Raw genomic sequence first — 20,751 nt, forward strand, 5'->3', positions numbered from 1 at the left:
AAAAAAAAAAAATAAAATAAAAAAAAAAAATTGAAAATAAATAAAATTTAACGAATATTAGCAAAATTAAATAAAATATAAATGGCGTTGATGACCGATGAAGTTTGGCGCCACTAAAAAAAACCAAACAAACAAACAAACAAACTATGTTGGTATAATCAGCTTGCAAGTCTTGGCCTTTAGGACTTGGAGAAAGAATCAGCAAAGCTCTTGGGATTCAGTGAAGAAGTGGATATTGCCTTCACGGCAAACATTTTGGGGACCCCTGATATAGCGTTTAAGGTAGATATCATTGGAAGAGAGCAGTTAATTTCACGCTTGCCATAACGCAAGATATCTAGCGAAGAAGATAGTATTCGAAGAGATATCAAGTCTAGAACTGTAGAAGCAATTTGTCATAATAAAATTGTATCATTTATAAAAGAGGAAATTTATCAATTTCATTAGTTTCTATCGTTTATTTATTGCGCTTAGGTTAAAGTAAAAATAATTCAAACGCTTCAGATAATTAAATAATTGAAAATAATGTATATTTTTCAAGATTCCTTAAAGTTAAACTTGTGGAATAAGGCTCTAGGAAATATAAATTAAATTATAAAAAAAATTATTATACACTTTTTTTTTTTAAATTTAGTACGTTGTTTCGTGTCAGAAGCTTGGTGGACCATCAAAATAAATCTCGACTTTTCTTCTAGAATAAGTTTTCATCCTATAGGGTATCTTTCCTGCCTTAAGTTGTAAGTTGTGCCCTAAGTTGTTCATGTCATGTGGATGTTAAACCCCAAATAAAAACAGAAAGAGTTACAGCAGGTACAGTACTATGAGATTGTCAACCATATTTAATCTAGTTAATAAAAGTTGAACTATGGTATATTACAGTTTCGTTTTCAATTTCAATTATTATAATTGAAGATATTTTCAAATAATTTCAATATTAAATAAATGTAAATAATTTGAATACATAAACTTTAATTATTTACAAATAGGTACTATTGAATTTCATTCCTTTAAGACATATATTATTTCCTTATAAGGAAAATTTAAAGATATTTTTACTGGGTTAAAAGGCTTTTTGAGTATTACAAATTAAATTTGAGAGGTTAAAAAAACCCTCTATTGCTAGTGTGGTGTACAAAATTCATTGCGCGGAGTCAATACCAAATAGAAATAAATTAACTTTGGTAGTTATCAAAACCATACTGCTCCGAACTGGCATAAGAACCCAGGCCACGAAGTTTTCGGCCTTTACTTGGCTAAATTTAATAATATATCGAAAAAGTCATAAATGAGCAAGATCTCTCGTTGCAAATAAAGAAAGCTGAAAACATATCAACTGTGAAAATTTCTATTTTCTAATTCATTTATGTAGCCACAGTTGAAAACGAATATATGCAGAAAGTGCTGTATTTATTCAGGATATTTAAAAACAGCCGTTCTTCGATTCTTTTAGTAAGATGCCATTTTAATTTAATTTTCATAATGATGAGAAGATAGCTGACCGAGGATAATATGAATGAGAAGAAGATGGTTGGGGGTGCGGTCAGAATATAATAATATGAACACAAATAAGTTTAAAGAACTTCCCAGCCAGAATTTCTAGCCTTCCTCAGGGCTAAGAACAAAGAACAAGATAACAACTAATGAATATAAAAAAAAAAATAGAATATACAAACAAAATGATATATAGTAAATACTTGTACAGAATGAAATTAATAAAAATCAAGTAAAATAAAATGGAAAATAAAATGTATATGTAGAAAATTAAATAAGTAAGTAAAATAACGATTAAGGAAATAAAAAGTTAAAGTTATATAATGTAAAGAAATATGAACATTTTAATTAAGTAATAATTTAAAAATTAAAGGTGCAGAAAGATAATAAGAAATTGGAAGAAAGAAAATATATGTAACTAATGAAATATGTAACGATAATACTAGAATAAAAAAACAAAATATAAAGCTAAGTTAGACAAAATAGGTGAATAGAAAATATAACAAGAATAATATTTCTTGAACATAACTAGTAAATATAATATATTGTTATGTTCCATTTTGTTATTTTTTATTTATTTATTTATGAAGTAGTTATTTTAGGTTATGTTTAATTTTATTTTACTGGACACTGATTAATCGTGTCAGAGCAATTTCCAATCACTATTTCAATAATAAGGAATGATGTGATCTAGTGCTCCTAAAACACATATGGATATCCTATCTCTGTTTTTTTTTTAAATTAAATTTTTCTTCTGTTTGACCATACATGTTTTACTATAGTGAAAGATCAGAAGATATGAATGAAAATTTATAATTATAAAGGCATTAAAAAAAATTAACAAAATATTTAGCGTTAATTTTACTTTTTCTCATATATTTTGATAAATCAAAACAATATCTTAAATCATAAGTATATTTCTTAGTAATTCTGTTTTATTATGTTTTAATTTCTGAGAATAATGTCTGTAAGATAAATTAAAAAAAATAAAATAAATACTTCTATAAAATATATTTAAAAAAAGAAAGTAAGACGTACTTCACAGACCTCTGCGATTCATTATTCAATATATTCGAGGGTCTAGAATCTTCTATGTTGTTAGAAGTGGTCCAATGACCGAAATAAATTTTCACCTCTCGTTACCAGAGCCGCAAGATTGCCGTACAGAAAAATGGTTTTCTTCTGGAATTTATTTTAGAAATAAAAAAATTTCTGTTTATTATTTAATGTATTTTTTGTCCTTTGAAACGTTTTTTTAAAACAAAACGCAGATATCCTTATTCTTATTACATAAAAATAAAGACAAAATGTGAGTTAAAATATAAACAATGATAAATCAGTGCAATCATATTTAATTTAAAACATTTTAACTTGCTATAAAATTTCAAATAATTTTTTTATTATGTATAATTTTCGAAAATTTGCTTAGTTGGTTATGAAGATCAAAATTATCATTTAAACTCATGTAAATTTTACATGAAAATCTCTAAGATTTTTTTTTGGAAAACTCTTTAGTCATTAAGTAAACATTTCACTGTTTTGTCCGTCACCAACAAAAGAAAAAGGTTGAAGTAAGGTTGAACGATAACCACATAAAAAGTGTATAAGCAGTGCTGAGTGCGCCCTCTTTGCTCTTGTGGAATACATTAGTGTATTAAAACCAACAAGCCCTCATGCTTCAAGGGTTTAAGATGAGGTAATTCAGTTCCAAGTAAAGAAAAATTCATTTCATAATTCTACTTCTTCATTCCTCTATCAGAAAAGGAAGTAAAAATAATGGAATATAAGTGTATATGTGTTAATAAACTATGGTTATAATGTATAAATGAATTAAACATTAGTAATATAAATAATAATATGCTAAGCTCGGGGGAGGGAATAGTACAACATGCAAATAGAAAATAAGTACCTAAATGAAAATAATCAAAAGAAAAGGTTAACACAATAAAGAAAAGGGAGATAATGAAAGCAGAATAAACAACAAAATATAAAACTATTCTTTTTTTTTTTAAGGCTCCACAACACGGTTACATGTATTTGGTCACCTCCGGCCGCTTCTTCCAATCGCCAGTCTTGTACTGCCGCTATACAATTCCTGAAAATTAAAAATTTATTTACAATTAAAAAATTACCACGTTCAAAAGGGCTTTTTGTAATATTTAAAATGTACAAGAATAATAAATTATTTAATGAAAGACGAATATGAAAGACGAAATAGAAAACGAAAATAAACAATGTAAAAAAGGTCCTAATAATGGGGCAACGTTGTAATAAGATCATTGATTTTGAAACTTAAAAATTTGTTAAACCTTCGGATTCCTCTCGTATCCAATCCAAAATCCGTAAAATCATCAATGTTCCTTACTTTGTCACAAATTAAATCATACATAAAGATCTTAATGTTCCATATGTAACCGATCGAGTCCGAACCAGACACCATTCATTCCATTACAAACTCCCTAAACACCCAAACTCACTAGTTTTTAGCCTTGCTTCCTCTTCCATTCCTAACAATTCTCGGAGGCGCCTGAAAAGAAGATGGATACTTTTACTACTAGTGTCAAAACGTCATTAGAGCGCTACTAATGAGTAGTTTCTCTACACGTCTGTTCACTCTATTATAAACTAAAATCAACTTCATTGGGCGTATATATGTATGTACAGTTGTAAATAGCAGCAAATAAATAAATAAAAAAAGATTTGTTCAAAGTTAAGTTTTTAATTCAGCATTATAATTGACATAAAAAACTCAAAATAAAGTTGTGGAACTGTGGTATAAATAAAAATTATTTATTAACAAAAGGTTTTCAGTCTTTATTACAATTTATAAATTAATTATTATTATTTTTATGACTGATGCTTGTGTACCAAGAAAACAGTCACAATATTGAGAAAGAAAATAATCGTATACCTTTTATTTAAAAAAAATTATCTTTTAATGCCCTCTTCCATTTACAAATATTCCAGATAGTTTCAATCTAAAATTCATTGAATCTGAAGCGTGTCAAAGGATTTCTTCAAATGTTATTTCAACAGTTTGAAATGTTTGGTACTCGAAGGGTTAATAAAACTTGTATCATATAGTTTTATATTTATTAAATTGAAAATATAATGTCCAGTAAAGAACATGAAATTTGTTTTAAAATGACCTACGGATGGTGTCAACTTCATAAGAAAAAGAAATCTAATAACAATGGATTTGAATTTATTTGGGTTCAAGGAAACAACGTTATTGCAATTCACTCGGACATATTTATCTCTCAGGATAATTAACTATGAAAATAAATATGCATTCAGTTAATTAATGCAAATTGGTGAAAACAATAATATCATAGTCATCATATAATTTAAATCTTATAACCTTTGGTCTTCGAACTTTCTCACATGGCAGACCACGATAAACCTCCCGTATCAGGAGACCAGTGGAACGAACAGACTCTTGAGCCCGATTAAATCCTTTGAGCCTCCCATTGGTGATGATGATGTCTTCTTTGTGGTCGGATCTGGTAACACCCACGTGCGGTAATACCGAGCTCTAATCGAATGTGGCTAACATGTTAAATAGGTGGTGAGCCTAACCAGGTCCTGATGAGATTGCTGCACCTGGCGTGGGTAGATTATAATGATCAATGTGTGCCTAGCTAATAAGGTCCCATGCAAATAGCTTCTGATATCACGGATTGATGACTATTTAGCTAGCTTACTATAAATAAAATTAATTATATACGCTAAAATTATAACAAAAATTAAAACAGTGTTCTTCTAAGACAATGTTTTATAACATTTTGTTTTGATCATTGACAAGATAAAATTACCAAAACTAATTCATCATTGTTTTAGCTTGATTTGGAGAGTAAAACATTCAATATCGCTTATAAAGACCATTCAGATACGGTGCCAAATATTTCCTGATCCAGAATTTCAAGAGCCTTATTGATTTAGTTTTACTAACGTACATAACAGCAAAGGTTATAAGGACTTGTTGTCCAATAAAGTTGTAATCATTCAAATAAAGCAATTCATTAATTTTTGTAATAATAATTATTTTCGAAAATTTCAATTTCACATTTGAATGAAGTGTGTTGGTAGTGGTTAGTTATAATGACCGAATATGACTCATCCTTTGGAGGTTAACGATATCTAGTGTATGTATATATGTTTTTATTTTTCTTAGTTCCCTAGTTTATTTACTTTTAAATAATTATTTAATTTTATTTACTTTATAATTATTTTTTTTATAATTTAGATTTATTTATCTTATTTTTATACAATTTCTTAAAATACTTTGAATTGGTTCCATATAGTATTAGTACGTGCTGTAGTGATGAATTATGTATACTAAAATTATAACATATTTTTAACAAAAATTAAAACAGTGTTTTTCTAAGATAATATTTTCTTTATTTTGTTTTGATCATTGACAAGATAAAATTACAAAAACTAATTCATCATTGTTTTAGCTTGATTAGGGGAGTAAAAAATTTAAGAAAAAAAAAATTATCGCTAGCAAAAATAATAATGTCTTAAGCGAGACAGATTGTATTCTATAGCAATAGAATTTCATTTATAACTGGAATTAGTGTCTAATTGATCACTAAATCAATGAAGAATCAAACTAAAATATATGGGGTGTTCACTCAGACAACTTTTCATACCAAAATATTAATTACAAATATTGTAGTATGAATATTATTAATTAGTACATTAACTTTAGCTTGTCACATAATTTAATTTCATTTCAACTGAGTATCTGGAATGTTCTCAGATATTAATAGTTTGGGATTTATTCTAACAAAAATAATAAAATGTAAATAGGAGGGACAGTTGATTTAGTTAAATAGTTTCCGAGATATAGCTTTTTAAAAAGCAACATTTAATAAAAATGTTGTATGGGTCGTACTGAAAGATCAGTAGTTAGTGAATTTATTTTGAAAACTTTATATCTTAAAAACCATTTGACGTACAGATGTCTATTAGCACTCAAATTAAAGCTAGTTTGATGAGCTATAAAGTAGTTTATGACATTTATTTTCATAGGAATAGTAATTTCCATGAAATTTGCTAAAATAAATTGATTTATAGTTGTTCGGACAAATTTTCATTTGCCAAATTTATATTCATCTGTGAATATCATAAAAACTACTACCCCTACAAAGATAAGTGTCATAAACTATTTTATAGTAAGTTAAATTTCCTTTATTTTGAGTGTTGGCAGACATATGTGCGTCTATAAATGGATCTAGATATATATTTTTTCAAAAATCTAAAATTTTATACTAACAAACATTTTGTGAATTTATTTTGTCAAATATCATAAAAACTACTACTCCTACAAAGATAAATATAATTAACTATCTTATAATAAATTTAACTAGCTTTAATTTGAGCGCTGGCAGACATCTGTACGTCCAATAAGATAACTGCCTTTTTTTCTTCCCGGCTCTTGTAATAACATATGAGCATTAATATCGTTGTTGATGATTCTACATGGGTGGCAAATCCCACATCAACCCTAATTATCATCATGAAAAATAAACAAATTAATTAATCAGATCACCTATTAACTGATTGAAACAATAATAAAGAAAGCTGGACTTTAATTTTTAAAAAATTCTCTGAAAAGGCAGTGTTTTACAGAAACCATTAAGCCAATCTTCCTCGTCTGAATAAGGAAAGTACAACCAAAGTCACCCTGGCATCGTTTTAAAACTTCTTAACAGAAAAAGTAATTAAAATTTTGCCTTAAAAATACATTTCTTTTCCCTTTATAATTTGCAGACCACAATAATGAAGAAAATTATATCACCAAGAAATATCAATCTTTTACCAACTTTTCTAAAAATAATACAAGGTTGAAAGGAAACTGGGAATATATCTATTTATATAAAGAAAAATATATCTATTTATGTAACCAGAAGGAATCTGCTTCTCATTCATGCTCGAGAAGTGGAATAGTTAGCTATAATTTTGCAATATCCCTTACAGGTCATTATCTCGTCTATTCAATTGTATTCTGTTATATTTATATCTCTCTATGCAGTATTTTTATTAACAGCTCCGATAGGAGAATAACATTACAGATTATAACAAAATGGTATATTATTTTCATTAATAATGTTTTTTAATTTTAGATACTGATAGATAAAAAAAAATAAAAAAATAATTTAATTTCTTTGGTGTTATGATTCCAAAGTACTGTTTATGTGCCGCCTATCATAAATGACCGAGCTATAGTCGAATATAAATTTTATTATGCCTCTATTTTGAAGCTCCGAGCTGACGAATGGAATCGAGTTTCGACGATCATCACTGAATAACCTGTGACTTCTATGGGGAATTAAAAAAAAATCGGTCTAAAATCCACTGAGGGCTGACGTTGGATAAACGGATTTTTTTCACAAATGTTCTAATTTTATAATTTATAATAAATGCATGTTTTTTTCTATCAACAAATACTTCACAACAAATTTCGTGTTAAATAAAGACTTTTAAATAAAAAAATAAAATTCTTATATTATTATTGATAACTGGTGGGAGGAACTAGTTTAGGAAACTTGACATTTTACCCCACTCCTGGCGGCTACCTTCGATTTGCCACCGCCTACTAACCAAGGAAGTAGTTTTAAGATTCATTTCTCGGGACCGCCAAAAAATAAATATTAACAGCCACAGGTGGGAATTGAATCTACAGCATTGCGAACGTAGCACTCCAGGACCCATGCCCCAACGCGCACGGCCGTCGCAGCTTATATTAACTAGCAAATTAATAAGCCCTATCCCAACGAAAGAGCAAAAGCGTAGGAACAATATTGAAATAAATGGAATTTATGTTTCGGATAGTGTTTGTTCGATAAGGAATCTATGAAATTCAATTTCCACGAAACAGTTATTTTTAATTTTCGTATCAGATACCTGATACAATCTTTACATTTCTGCATTCAAATACGGATTTGAATGTTTTTTTTATATTAATATATATTGTGAACATGTTATTAAAAGTAACACCTGGAATTTTTTCAATATTCGCTTAGGTTAAAGCCTTACAAGAACGGGCATTATAACCACTTAAACTTATATCTATTTAATTTTATACTTACTTCACTTCTATAACAAAGGATACGGTAAACTGATGTATCTAATTAACCCATGTAGTATTCCTACCAGATATTTAACTTTTAGTCATAACTTCACGACGAGGGCATATAAAACTTCATATATATTCTTTTATACATTAAAACAACCGAAAGATTTATTTTAATAACTGCTATACTAAACTTTTATATAAATAAATCTCAAATAATAAAATAACTTTATAATTATTTGAATATTATATTGGTCTACAATAAAATAGTATTATTTGCAAGGTGTGGATATAGGGATACAACAAAGATGAGAAAATTAAATAATTTACTGTTTGTAAGTTGCCGATAGTAATTTGTCCATTGAAGCTAATTTGTTAATATTTAAACAGTATAAACTAATCATAGTTAATATAATTCAGTACAGTAAAAATAAAACAGAAAGAAAATTACTGATAAGATATTGTAGGAAGATTACAAAATAAAACCTTAAGTTCCTAAAATTGCAGTAAGTAATGAGGAGTATATTACTGCTATTTATTTTTATTCTACTTTTTTCATCAGGACAGAAAAAGATATGAACTTTTTTAAGTTTTATTTCAATCTGAGATTTCATTCTAACATCAATGTACACTAATTATGATGCTTTTTACTAGGATTCGTTTGTTATAATTTTTATTTTACGTTTTAAAGCCTTAATTTAATTAATTATGTTTTAAGAACTAAGAAAACTTTTTTTGAGTAATCAATTATGCCTTCATATATATATATATATATATATATTTACGATTGTTATTTATTAGCAGATCCAGGGAAGTGAGCGTGTTGAGAGAGCTCTTACCTTTCTAAAAAAGAATATTAAATTTTATTTTGGTTCCTCCGTATTTTTATCCTGAATACAACTGTTTAGTTATTTTATTTGATGGATATTATATATTTTCAAACCCATTCTGCATTAACTACAATATAATACCTTTTTAGATTTTTTCTTCTACTGTAAAATTAAAACCTTATTGGGGTTAAAATTGTCAGCAGAATTTTCTAGTGACAGACATCGTTGACCGTAGTTTGGATTTCGTTTAAAACAGTGGATTATATTCTTCATTTCTTTATCTGTTGAAGATTAGGGAGTTATAAAATAAAGAGATAGATACAGTTCAGAATTAAATTTGATGATTCTGCCAACCACAGTTAGGGACAATAAAAAGTAGTAGCTGTTTAAATAACGTAATATATTTATATACATATAAAGTATACGAAATATGCGCCCTTATACAGTTGTTTATATAGTTCAATACGTTCAGTAGTTGAGAAACTCTTTCTCAAAAACCAACATTTAGGAAATAAATAACAAATAATTAGTAGTTAATAAATTTTTATGGGGGAAAACTATATTCAGGATCAACATTAGACGCACAGAGGTCTGTTAGCACTCATTTTAATGCTGGGTGAAAGTTCTATAAAGTAGTTTATAATTATTATTTTCGTTGGAGTCGTAGTTTTCATGATATTTGTCGCAACCCATACTAAAAATGTTGAATTCTAGTTGTTTGGACAAAATTTATGGTTTACGAAACACTATATTTCAGGAATAATCGAACGTATAGATATCTCTTTGCACTGAAATTAAAGATAATTGAAAGAATCATAAATTTATTCATAATCAGTATATCTTTAGGAGTAGTTTTCATTTGGCATTTGCCCAAACAAGTTCATAAAATGTTAATTTCGGAAAGAGGCTCATATTTTAGGAAATCTACTCTACTTTAAATAATGTCCAATTGGGTTATATAGTTTAGTAGGTAGTTTTAAAGAAATATATCTCCGAATTAAAAATCATTCAATAGCTAAACTTTCAGGAGTCATTTAAAATAATGAACTTGATGAGGCCTGCATCTTGAATATTTCAGTATCTACTTCTTAATGACATTTTCTGCATCCGTTAAACAGCCTAAGTAAACAATTTTTGCAACCTCCCATGGCTATAGTTGACCCGTGGCTGGGTCCACGTTTTTGGCTCTAAATTGTTTATAGTTTACAATAAAATACTCAAAAATTGGTTTGAAATAACTGTTTTTTTACTCTAGTAGAAAAAACAGTTATTAGAAATAGCTGATAGCTGGTCCGGAGCCCTTTATAGCCGAGCGATTTAAATGCACATACTTTAACTGCAGAAAGGAGGCATTAAAAAAAAAAAAATAAAATAAAATATGGATTGGTTTTCTTTTCAGTAGATTAAATTTTTCTTTTTTTCTCCTTCAGTTATTTATAAATTTTTTTTAATATTTTGTTGATAACAATGAAAACTGGTTATTTTTATTTCTAATAAACAAAATTTAAAGTACTATAGAGGAAGATTTTTGTGAAAATTTGGCATTTCCTGTTGGACTATTTCATAGAAGGTAAAACCTATCTGGTATTAAAGACCAGTTAATTACTCTTTGATTCACCAAGTTTGATAAGGATTCTTTGAGCTGTTATAGAGAAAATCAAACAAATGTAAAATCACTTCTATAAAGTTCCACTTTCGGTCTGTCGATTTTCCCGCTAACATTGCTGTCTCCTCCAAAGCTTAAATACGTATTTCAGTTTCGCAAGAATTATTTTTTTTGAGCTAGGCTGACCACACACAGACAATTTTACGAGACTTAGTTATTTGTAATAAGAGGACCTCAAAACTTATATTTTCGTCGAAAACTATAATAAGAGATTTTTCACGAACGGAGTATTTTCTTTACTACATATCTGATATATATTTAAAAGAATGTAAAACCGTTTAAAGAAAATACAAACTTTTACTGGTACAATAGGCATGACGATTTTCATAAAATACTCTATAAAAAACATTATAGAACCATATTATAATGAAACATAACAAACAGAAATACATCTAAGCCTTACATGTCACATTAAATTTTTGTAAGTTTTTCCATTGAGTATTAGGAGTATAGAGGACAAATTAGATCGCGAACTTCTGTAAACTTTCCCACTGCATAATGAACTATTGGTTTAGTTATTAGCTGACTAGGAAGTTAGAAAGGTGGGGGCAAGTCTGTCTTTAGTAGGGTTACTTCAACTAAACTAACCTGTTGGTTAATCAGGTCTGTTAACTCGTTTCCTTTAACTACTTTTCAAACAAAAAAAGGAACTGGTTTTGAGACAGGCTACACTATGCAAACTATACAATAGCTAGTTAGTCTCATACAGTTTCATACAGTAAAAAGTCTCATACAGTAAAAATGGGAGCAACTTCATTCAAATTTTTTTCTTAAATAAATGAACGAATTGATAATTATTTTATTTGACAATTTAATTTTTCTTATCTCACTCTCAAACATATATATCAATATATGTATTGTATATAGATATTGGTATTCATCCTTTATTATCATAAACAACAGTATAATAATAATAATATAAATTATTTATTTGTTTTTGGGGCAACCCGCAGTAAAAATAGCTAGCATGTAAAATATATCATTGTAGTCATTTTAGAAAAAATAGTGAGTTAAAAATTATCTATATAAACTAGTAACAAAAAATATACCCAAACAGGGTTATCTACATTCATCACAGTAAAAAAATAAAACAAAAACGTCACTAAATAAATAACAGTATAAAGAAGATCATTAAATAAATATTAATCTTTCTGTGAGAGTCAAATAATTTAAACTTAAAAACTGTCTGGAAATACCTAGGTCAGAGCAGCAACCCTAAAATTTCTATATTTATTTATTTTAATTATTATATTTTATTTAATTATTGTAAAGAAATATTTCTCGGTATCCTCCTTTTTCTACTGATTTAAATTTCTAGTGGATATATTGTTAAAGTTAATTATTTGTTGTTTGAGAACATATCTAGGCGAAGGGCCGTTTATGACAGACATGACGAGGTAATATTTTTTTTGCACATGAAAGCGAAAATAGTTGATGAAATTTCACTAAATTGATATGGGACCATCAAGATACCAACTCGCAAGATCCCTGAAAGAAATCATAAAAATTAAATTGACTACTTCATAGTTGATAATGAGTCCCCGGTAGAGTGCTTGGAGCAGAAAGTTGTGAGTTCGATTCCCATAGGGGTCAGTTAATATTTATCGCGGCGATCTCAAGAAATGGATCTTGATGTTCCCATTGCAAAGCTCCTCAGTGGAGGGTCGTCCTAGGGGACCGAATTTGATTTCTGAGATGGTCCCATGAAAATAAAACATGACCCCCACCATGATTAGAATAGGGTGGTACCATATAGAAAATTTTCCTGTATTTCATAAATGAATAAGAAGGGGGTAAAACTAATAAATAAATAAACAAAAAAAAATGGTTTGTTCAGTTCTAAAAAAAAAATACTTAATTAGATTTAAATATAATTGAATTCCTCACGAAAGTGGGAAATCTTAGATATATTAATTAACACGACAAGATAGATTTTCATAACATCAAACTTAATCAAATACCACAGAAAAATAAAAATGTTTTGTTCAAAACTTTCTTCCATTGTCTTAAATTGTTTTTCGAAATCACAAAAAACAGAAATAACTTGAACAGAGTCCACCAATTTAATCGAAACTTTGGGAGGTTAATAGGAGGGTAAGCGAAAGTTGTGTGATGCACTGCACCATTTTTTTTTTTCTAATTTGAACCCGTACGATAGTATTTTCGCAATAAAAAATTTAAAAAATAAAAAAAAAAAATATATAAAACCATTTTCACCAACATTAATGAGGAATGTTAAGATAGAAATTACTGCTCGAGGGTTAGTGATGAAGGAGCCAGATTCAACCCAAGTCTTCATTCCTCTCGGGTCAATGCAAACCAAAGCAAAGCCCCTTAAGTCAACTTCCACAAAACTGTGTTTCTCAACAAATTTTCTGCGGCATTTCGTGGTTATTTATTCACTGCATTATTTTTATTTTTGTTTAGCATTGAATGTAAAAAAAGAAGAAGAAAAAGTAAGAAAAAATTATTGTGGTGCAACAATAATAATGCTTAGTATAAAGCCTGGTCTACATTGTAAAAGTAGTTATCATATCTATATGTAGTATAATTATAAATTATATAAACATTTTAAGAGGCCGTGTTTGGTCATCTTTATGTTCGAACGTGTTGAGCCACAAACTTAGCATTCCCGTGACAGAAGCAGTGGCCGTTCGAATTCGGCATGGACAGGTTAAATTTTTTGTTTAAAACCTAGAAATAAATCTCGACCTTCCCATTCTGGCTAAAATAGGTTGGTAACCCGTATTTTCTACCTTAAGTTGTAGAACATAAATACGTTACATTCTAAATAAAGTAAAAAAAAATGTAAAAACCAAAATGGTTTCGTTATTGTAAGGAGTAAAATTTGACATCTTTATGTTTTCTAGAGAAATATACGACTTTGTATTTCATGATTTATGTACAAATATGTTCAGGATGAATTATGAAGACAAAGTAATAAAAGTGGTGCCCATTCGTCTAGAACCAATTAAGACGCTGGCTTTATATTTGCGTTCCTGACAGTGCCCATGGATAATACTTTTGCTATTGAAATAGATTCTCTGGAAAAGATTTTTGGATACCTGCGGCAGGAAGGTATAAGAAAATCGTGGGCGGAAGTCGTTAAGTGTGCTAGTTGCTGGGGGCATGCGATCCAACAAGGTCAGGCCGGTGCCTGGCAATACCAGTCATCGGCTAATGAATTGGGTCCCAAGCCAACCTCCAGTGCGCTAACTAGATTCCATAACTGTATTATAATTTCTTGTGACTCCTTTATATCTAATTAGTGGCTTTGTTCTTCAGTGAAACTATGGTAAGGTTTAACAGTGATGGCTGAAATAAGCTTAGATCGTGGTGAAGACGAGACAAATGACTCAGGCATCAATATAGACTTAAAGATTTACTTTTTATCGTGATATGCAATGCTACATCAATATTAAAACAGACTAGAACACAGCTGAAGGCTGAAGTTACTTCATAAATCGAAGAAAAAGGGGACTTCATCCAATTATATTTATCTTAGGTAATTAGGTGAGGCTTTGAGAGATCCTATGAAAATGGAAAGATATAAGGAGAGGGTGGAGGGAGTAGCGATCCAACCAATAATTTTTCCCTTCTTAAGGGAGTGGGACTCAGAGGGAGAAGTGGGTATGGTCCAGAAGAGGAAGTGAGATCCTGTTTCTATGGGGACACAGCACGACATGTGTTGAATATAAAATACACAGATGTGGGGATCCACCGAAAGGGAATGACAACTTTGAACTAATGGTCAATTCTTGCCTCCTCCAACAGGGATTAAGTAGAAATATATGACTTGGTCAAGGAGACAAAGAAAAGGTATTTTCTCTGGTCCCAAAGAGGTTAGTTAGGTCAACCTTCAAAGGTCATATATTCCTAGAAACAGCTATATAGTTTATAACAATAGCCGTTGGTGGCTGTTTATAATAATACAATTAACAACAATTGCGTTTGTTAACAATCACTGGTAAAAAAAAGTCTCATTTTCGACTTATATATTAATTTATTAGTTTACAGTTGGTTATTTACTTTTAAGGATTTCTCATAAGGAATATCAGGTCGTAAAATTAATCTGAATTAATATATGAAATTGTTTATCACAACCTAATTTCTGCTCATATAGCCAGTATGATGCTGTGGGAGGACCATAAAAATTTCTGCATTTGTGAATTTCTTAACTTGGACACTAGGTAATCCTGAACAAATAACGGATAATATTTCTCTGCCCATAGTAAATAGTTCTTGGTTTACTGCGAGGGTCTGTCGATGTCCTCTACTTAAAGTCGTCGTTATTCAACCCATCTAGTATACTTTTTTCTTTTTTTTTTGTAAATGTCGTATGTCTACGACATTTTAAAACTTTATACTTTAATTTCTAATTTACTGTTAATTGTATACTTTAAATTTCAATTCGTTTAATAAAACGAATCTTGGTGATTCGTACAGATCCTTTTGGAGTAAAGGTGTGATACGGGTAATCACTACTTTTAAGTAATAAAACAATATTTGCGTGTGTAATCGGTTTTGAGGGTATATCCTAATGGCATCAACACTCCTTTTTAAAAATATATTTTCTATAGAATTTCGCTTGAACTCTTTCAGGATTTCAAGAGGTAAAAAGTCAGCACCTATCACAATCGGCGGTGGTGTGTAAGTTTCTACATCATGATTGCCTGAACTACTCTTACCTTGAATGCTGTTAGTGATGTGTATATGATTATATGACTGTTTATAAAATTATAAAACAAAGAAATGTTGAAAAAATAATCAAATGATTGTTTTGGTGTAGTTGACAAATGGAATAAACAGGTGAGTGTAAAAAAGAAGAAAAAATGTGCACCTACAATCATCACAAATGCACTGAAAACATCTCACAAATTTATGCACATATTAATATCTTGATATATATATATATTTTTTAAAAAGCACCCCATTTTTTCGTTAAATGTGTATAATGGATGACATGAAACAGATGATAAAAGCAAATTGGAACAGTGCACTCATCACATCAACACGCGACACCTTTTCACAATTGTAACAATTTAATGGCATGGACATTGAATAATATAATAATTTACTGGCACGGATATTTCGTGACCAAATGGGTTTCCATTTGTTTATTTCTAGATTAAATTAAAATTTGTTATTCAACATATTACTACCAACATTTCAAAACAAAAGCGTCTTAGTCAAAGTTAGGGATTGTTGATATAATCATATAATCATCAGTGTCTCAGGTTACACTTATTTTGAACCCTAATCGATCTGATCCGAAATAAAGAACAAATTGATATTCAGATCAATAATAAAACTTTGTATTTGAACAAGAAAAAAAATCACTCCTCCTCATCCCATCCTGGGAGTTTTACGTTTCAAAATACGACAGGTTCGATTATTTTGAGATTTGGCGCCAAAATCACAGCCTAAATCTCAAGATAATCCAAGGAGCTCAATATCACCATCTACTATTTAAATTATTTAAAAATGGTGGCCGATTTGACGGTTTATTCTTCCATAGATCGGACATTTATGAAAATTGAGGATAAATTTGAACATTTTTAGAACTATTACCATTACTATTACGTCACCACATTTTTTTTTCTTGAACATTGAGCCAATTTATTTCAGTTTTGTTTTTTTTAACCGGTGATTATTACCATTAGCCGATGACGGGGAGTAAGAAGCTTCATTCGTTCATATCTTGGTCATTTATTAAGAAAGTGGAAGAATATACCAAATCATTCAAAACTGGAAAACGATGCTCACGGCTTTTCTCTGAGACTAAACAATAAAAAAATAAGAAAATTACCGAAAGAATGTTTTCAATTATCATTTTTTAGGTTTGATTTAATGATTCCGAAACACTTTTATTTTTCGATATATACTAATTTAGTTTACAATTAATTTAAACAATAATACATTTTTTAATACAATTGTACAATATTTAACATCTTACATTTCAATTAACTATAATACAATTTTTTTGGAAGCCTGAATATTTGACACCAATAAACATGATCAATATTGACTTAGCTATCTCCTTACTACTAACACAATACATACTCAAAACATAAGTCCATAACATCAAGTTACACCATAAATCAATCATCACTACTAATCCAAGTTCTATAATTTTTAATAATACAGTTAATTAAAAAAAATTGTTTAAAGAGAATGCATTTTTTCTCTCTTAAATTAAAATAAAGCAGTCAATAAAGTTTATAGATAAAAAAATAAAAAATAAGAACAATCATATATAGAAAGACCATTCTTGATTAACCCTCTGCACGGAACACCGGTCTGCGGGACCGGCATAGTATCAAAATTTTGCTCTAGAGCAAGAAGCATACTTCTTTCTACGCTCATCACCTATGACAGTCTCAGTTAACTCCTGACTCTAGTAGTGGTTGCGTCAGTCCTTGTGTCCTCGCGCCTCTATTCCACCTATTCCCGCTTTTCCGAAATCTACTGGGTCTGTTAGACCGGTCTTCCTTCTAAGGTAAGGTTCTTTCCGGTCTGGTGGACCATTATTCCTGTTTTTGAGCATCTTTTTCCCGGTTTGTGAGACCCGTGTTCCCTTTATTGTTGTTTCGCCCTCAGTAACCGGTTTTCCTTTTTTTTGTATATTATGGCATTATTTTTAATTTATTTCTTTTACTACTCCTGATAATGTCTTCAGAGGTCATAGTTATGAGTGGTGCACCGAAGAACGTTTCTTCTCGATCCAGGAGAATTATAGACATAGCATTAGCTGATGATTCTGAAGAAGAATCGGATGTTGAACTGGACTCTGAAAATTCCTATGTCCCTAGTGAAGATGAAGAAGAAAGGTCAGAACGTTACTCTCACAGCGAACTCTCGTGTAATGAGGAAAGGAACAAACCTACAATTTCACCAACAGGTCATCGTAAAACCAGAAGATGGCCACTGGCAATTTTCTGTTACTTGATTTCTTTGAGTTGCAGTAATGCTTACGTCTTATATAACAAATATTCTGCATCAAGAAATATAAGAAGATTCGAATTTATATCGGAACTTGGATTGTCACCAACAAAAAAAAACCATCTTTGCGAACGTTTGAAAATAGTGAATTTTCTCGATACTCTCAAAACAAATATAAAAAATTGTTTAATATCCATTGATGCTGGAGTAGTCCAAAAGATGGATCCAGGAACGTCACAGAAACCAGCCCGAACCGATCGTCCACACCAAAAGGAGAGGAAAACAAATTACAAATTTATTCAGTGTAATATCCCTAATTGTATAGAATGATCCATGAAAATGTTTAATGACTGTGTTTCCATATTTTAATTAGTAAAATGTTTCGTATATCTATCGATTATAAAAATTGTCTATGATAATAGGGATCTTTTAAATGTTTCTCAATTTTACTTTATTTTATTTAATTTTTTTATGATTTAAGCTCTAGTTACCAATTTTCATCTGTATTGTATAAAACAATAATATTTTCGTCAAAGAATTGCTTTAATAAAGTAAATGACGCATAAAATCTTCCTTTAGTCAAACCTTTTGATTAAAACTGATTTTAAAGCTTTTAAATAGAAAAAATTGCTCTCCCGGTCTGAGAGGCCGGTGTTCCTTTTAACTGATATGTAGGAGATGTTCCATGCAAAGGGTTAATGAGTCCTTTTGATATTTGGTCAACGCCAAATAGATGGTGTAGGTGATTTATTTAGTTTTCTATACATTTTCAATTCCATGAAAGCTCTTGGTATAAATAATTAACGGATTAAATGTGATAAACTGCTATGTCTAAAATAGCACGTAATACTTCGATTTAGAAAACGATAAATAATTCAGGCGATCGAAATGGAGAAGATGCGCGGATATCGATCATTGAATTGTCCTAAAATAACTGCTAATCGATGATATGACCCCATAGAAGACAGATACAACACCATCTCATCCATTTAATATTGACACTGTCGGAAGTATACCCGCTCTATAAATAGCATTACATGAACACGGTAATAGTATCTGTAAAAGACCGAAACCATGTAACTGACATGCTAACTTTTCAGGAGAGATATAAAAAAAAATTATATTTAACGCGATATTTTCCTAATATACTTCATTTTATAGTTGGTTAATTCTGATTGGTTTGACAAAGTTTGATTGACAAAATTATTTTCGAAGGTGCTTGAGAGTTATCAATTTTTCTCAATAGAGTTGGAATCACCAGAACGAGAGATATTGTGCGATTCAGAATCTATAGCACTATCTTATAATAAAGCAAGATCTGATTATGAGATATCCGATCGAATATCAAATTCAAATGCTGATAATTCTATGAGCAATAACATATATAATTTAACATCATGCTGAAATTTCAACTTCAACAAATTCGCTCTGTCGTAACTTTGTATCTTAAAAAATTGAAACTTTTAAAATTTTAAAATGTTTTAAGACTTAAATGTTTTAATTGTACAACACTAATCTCCAACCTGTTTGTCATATTTTCGCTTCAAAATTTCTTTAAAAAATACAAATTTTTCGAACATTCAAAACAGTATGAAATCGCCCATGAAGAATAACCGATAATCCTGAAAATTTAAATTCACAATGAATCTTAGATACCAAGTTTCACGACTTAACGTGTGAATTATTTATATTTTCAGAAACACAATATTATTTAAATTTTAATTATTATTTTATAAAACTAAAAAAAAATTCTCAAAAGTATTAAATTATATTACAATTAAGTCAAAACCATAAAACGAATGATTCAACAATAATTTAATACAATAAGTTTTTATTTCTAGTTTTTATATTTTGTAGAGAGTCATGTGTGAAATTGTGTTTTTTGTATTGTTGATAGCATTTTATAGCGTTCTTTAATTATAATCTTGATAAATATTAACCATTTATTGTATTAATATTTACCGAATCGATATCTACCTGGTGATGTTTAGACATGTTCTATGATTTAGACATATAGAAAAAGTGTCTTTTAAACAGGATAATGTTTTGAAGAAATAGAGAATGGGAAATTATTGTTTGCAAAAAATAATCTATTTGTTTACTAATTTGGATTGTTGAAACTAAATAATATTTTTTTAATATTTAGTTAAATTTATCCCGAAAAATAGATTTTATTTAATTGTTTCGCTCAAAATAATCCTTGTCTGACATATTCCTTTTAATGTATCTACTAAGGTGCAATAATTGACTTTTAATGTGATCCAATCTATTCTTTTCCCGAGAATGTTTATAAATGTATTTCAAGTTCTCAAAGAATAAATTAATAAAAAAAAGTTAATGTTCATAGGAATGAAACTAATTGTGAAAATAATGGAAAATTAAATTAAACTTCTATTATTTCTTCATTATACACTCATGTATTTTGGTTGGTAGAGGGGTCAAATTAAGGTCGGTTTTTGCTATCATATTGTTCATCATCAGGCTCATTTTGTTATAAAAAGTTAATATGTTGTTCTTGTCTGGCCTTTAACTGGTCTTCTGGACTGTTCTCAACCTATATAATTTTTTGTTTTAAAACTCAATTCGTTCTTCAGGAAAGAGCTCAAAAGATTTTTAAAAAATACTTTTTTGGATTTAAAGCATTCTAATAAGTATAAAGAAATTAAGAATTTGAATTTTTTTTCTTTTATCGGTACCTGCATCTTTTCTCAGCGGAAAGTTGCAGAAGTTAAAGCAATTTA

The 20,751-nt window shown here is 29.3% G+C and overlaps 1 protein-coding gene across 5 annotated transcripts in view; it reads left to right on the plus strand.

Moving 5' to 3' along the window:
• LOC106678972 (uncharacterized protein PF3D7_1120000) overlaps nucleotides 1–20,751 on the plus strand; it is a 148,735-nt gene that overhangs the window by 53,431 nt on the left and 74,553 nt on the right. For 4 of the 5 annotated variants that reach the window (XR_010842928.1, XR_010842929.1, XM_067045533.1 and 1 more), the window contains exon 3: nucleotides 15,858–15,877. The exons of the other annotated variant lie outside the window; for it this stretch is intronic. The gene's annotated coding sequence lies outside the window, so the exon portion shown is untranslated. The remainder of the gene's footprint in view (nucleotides 1–15,857; nucleotides 15,878–20,751) is intronic. 5 annotated transcript variants of the gene reach the window in all.

This window comes from Halyomorpha halys, unplaced genomic scaffold, assembly GCF_000696795.3.
Source record: "Halyomorpha halys isolate HHAL.00 unplaced genomic scaffold, Hhal_1.1 Scaffold170.1, whole genome shotgun sequence".
NCBI lineage: Eukaryota > Metazoa > Arthropoda > Insecta > Hemiptera > Pentatomidae > Halyomorpha > Halyomorpha halys.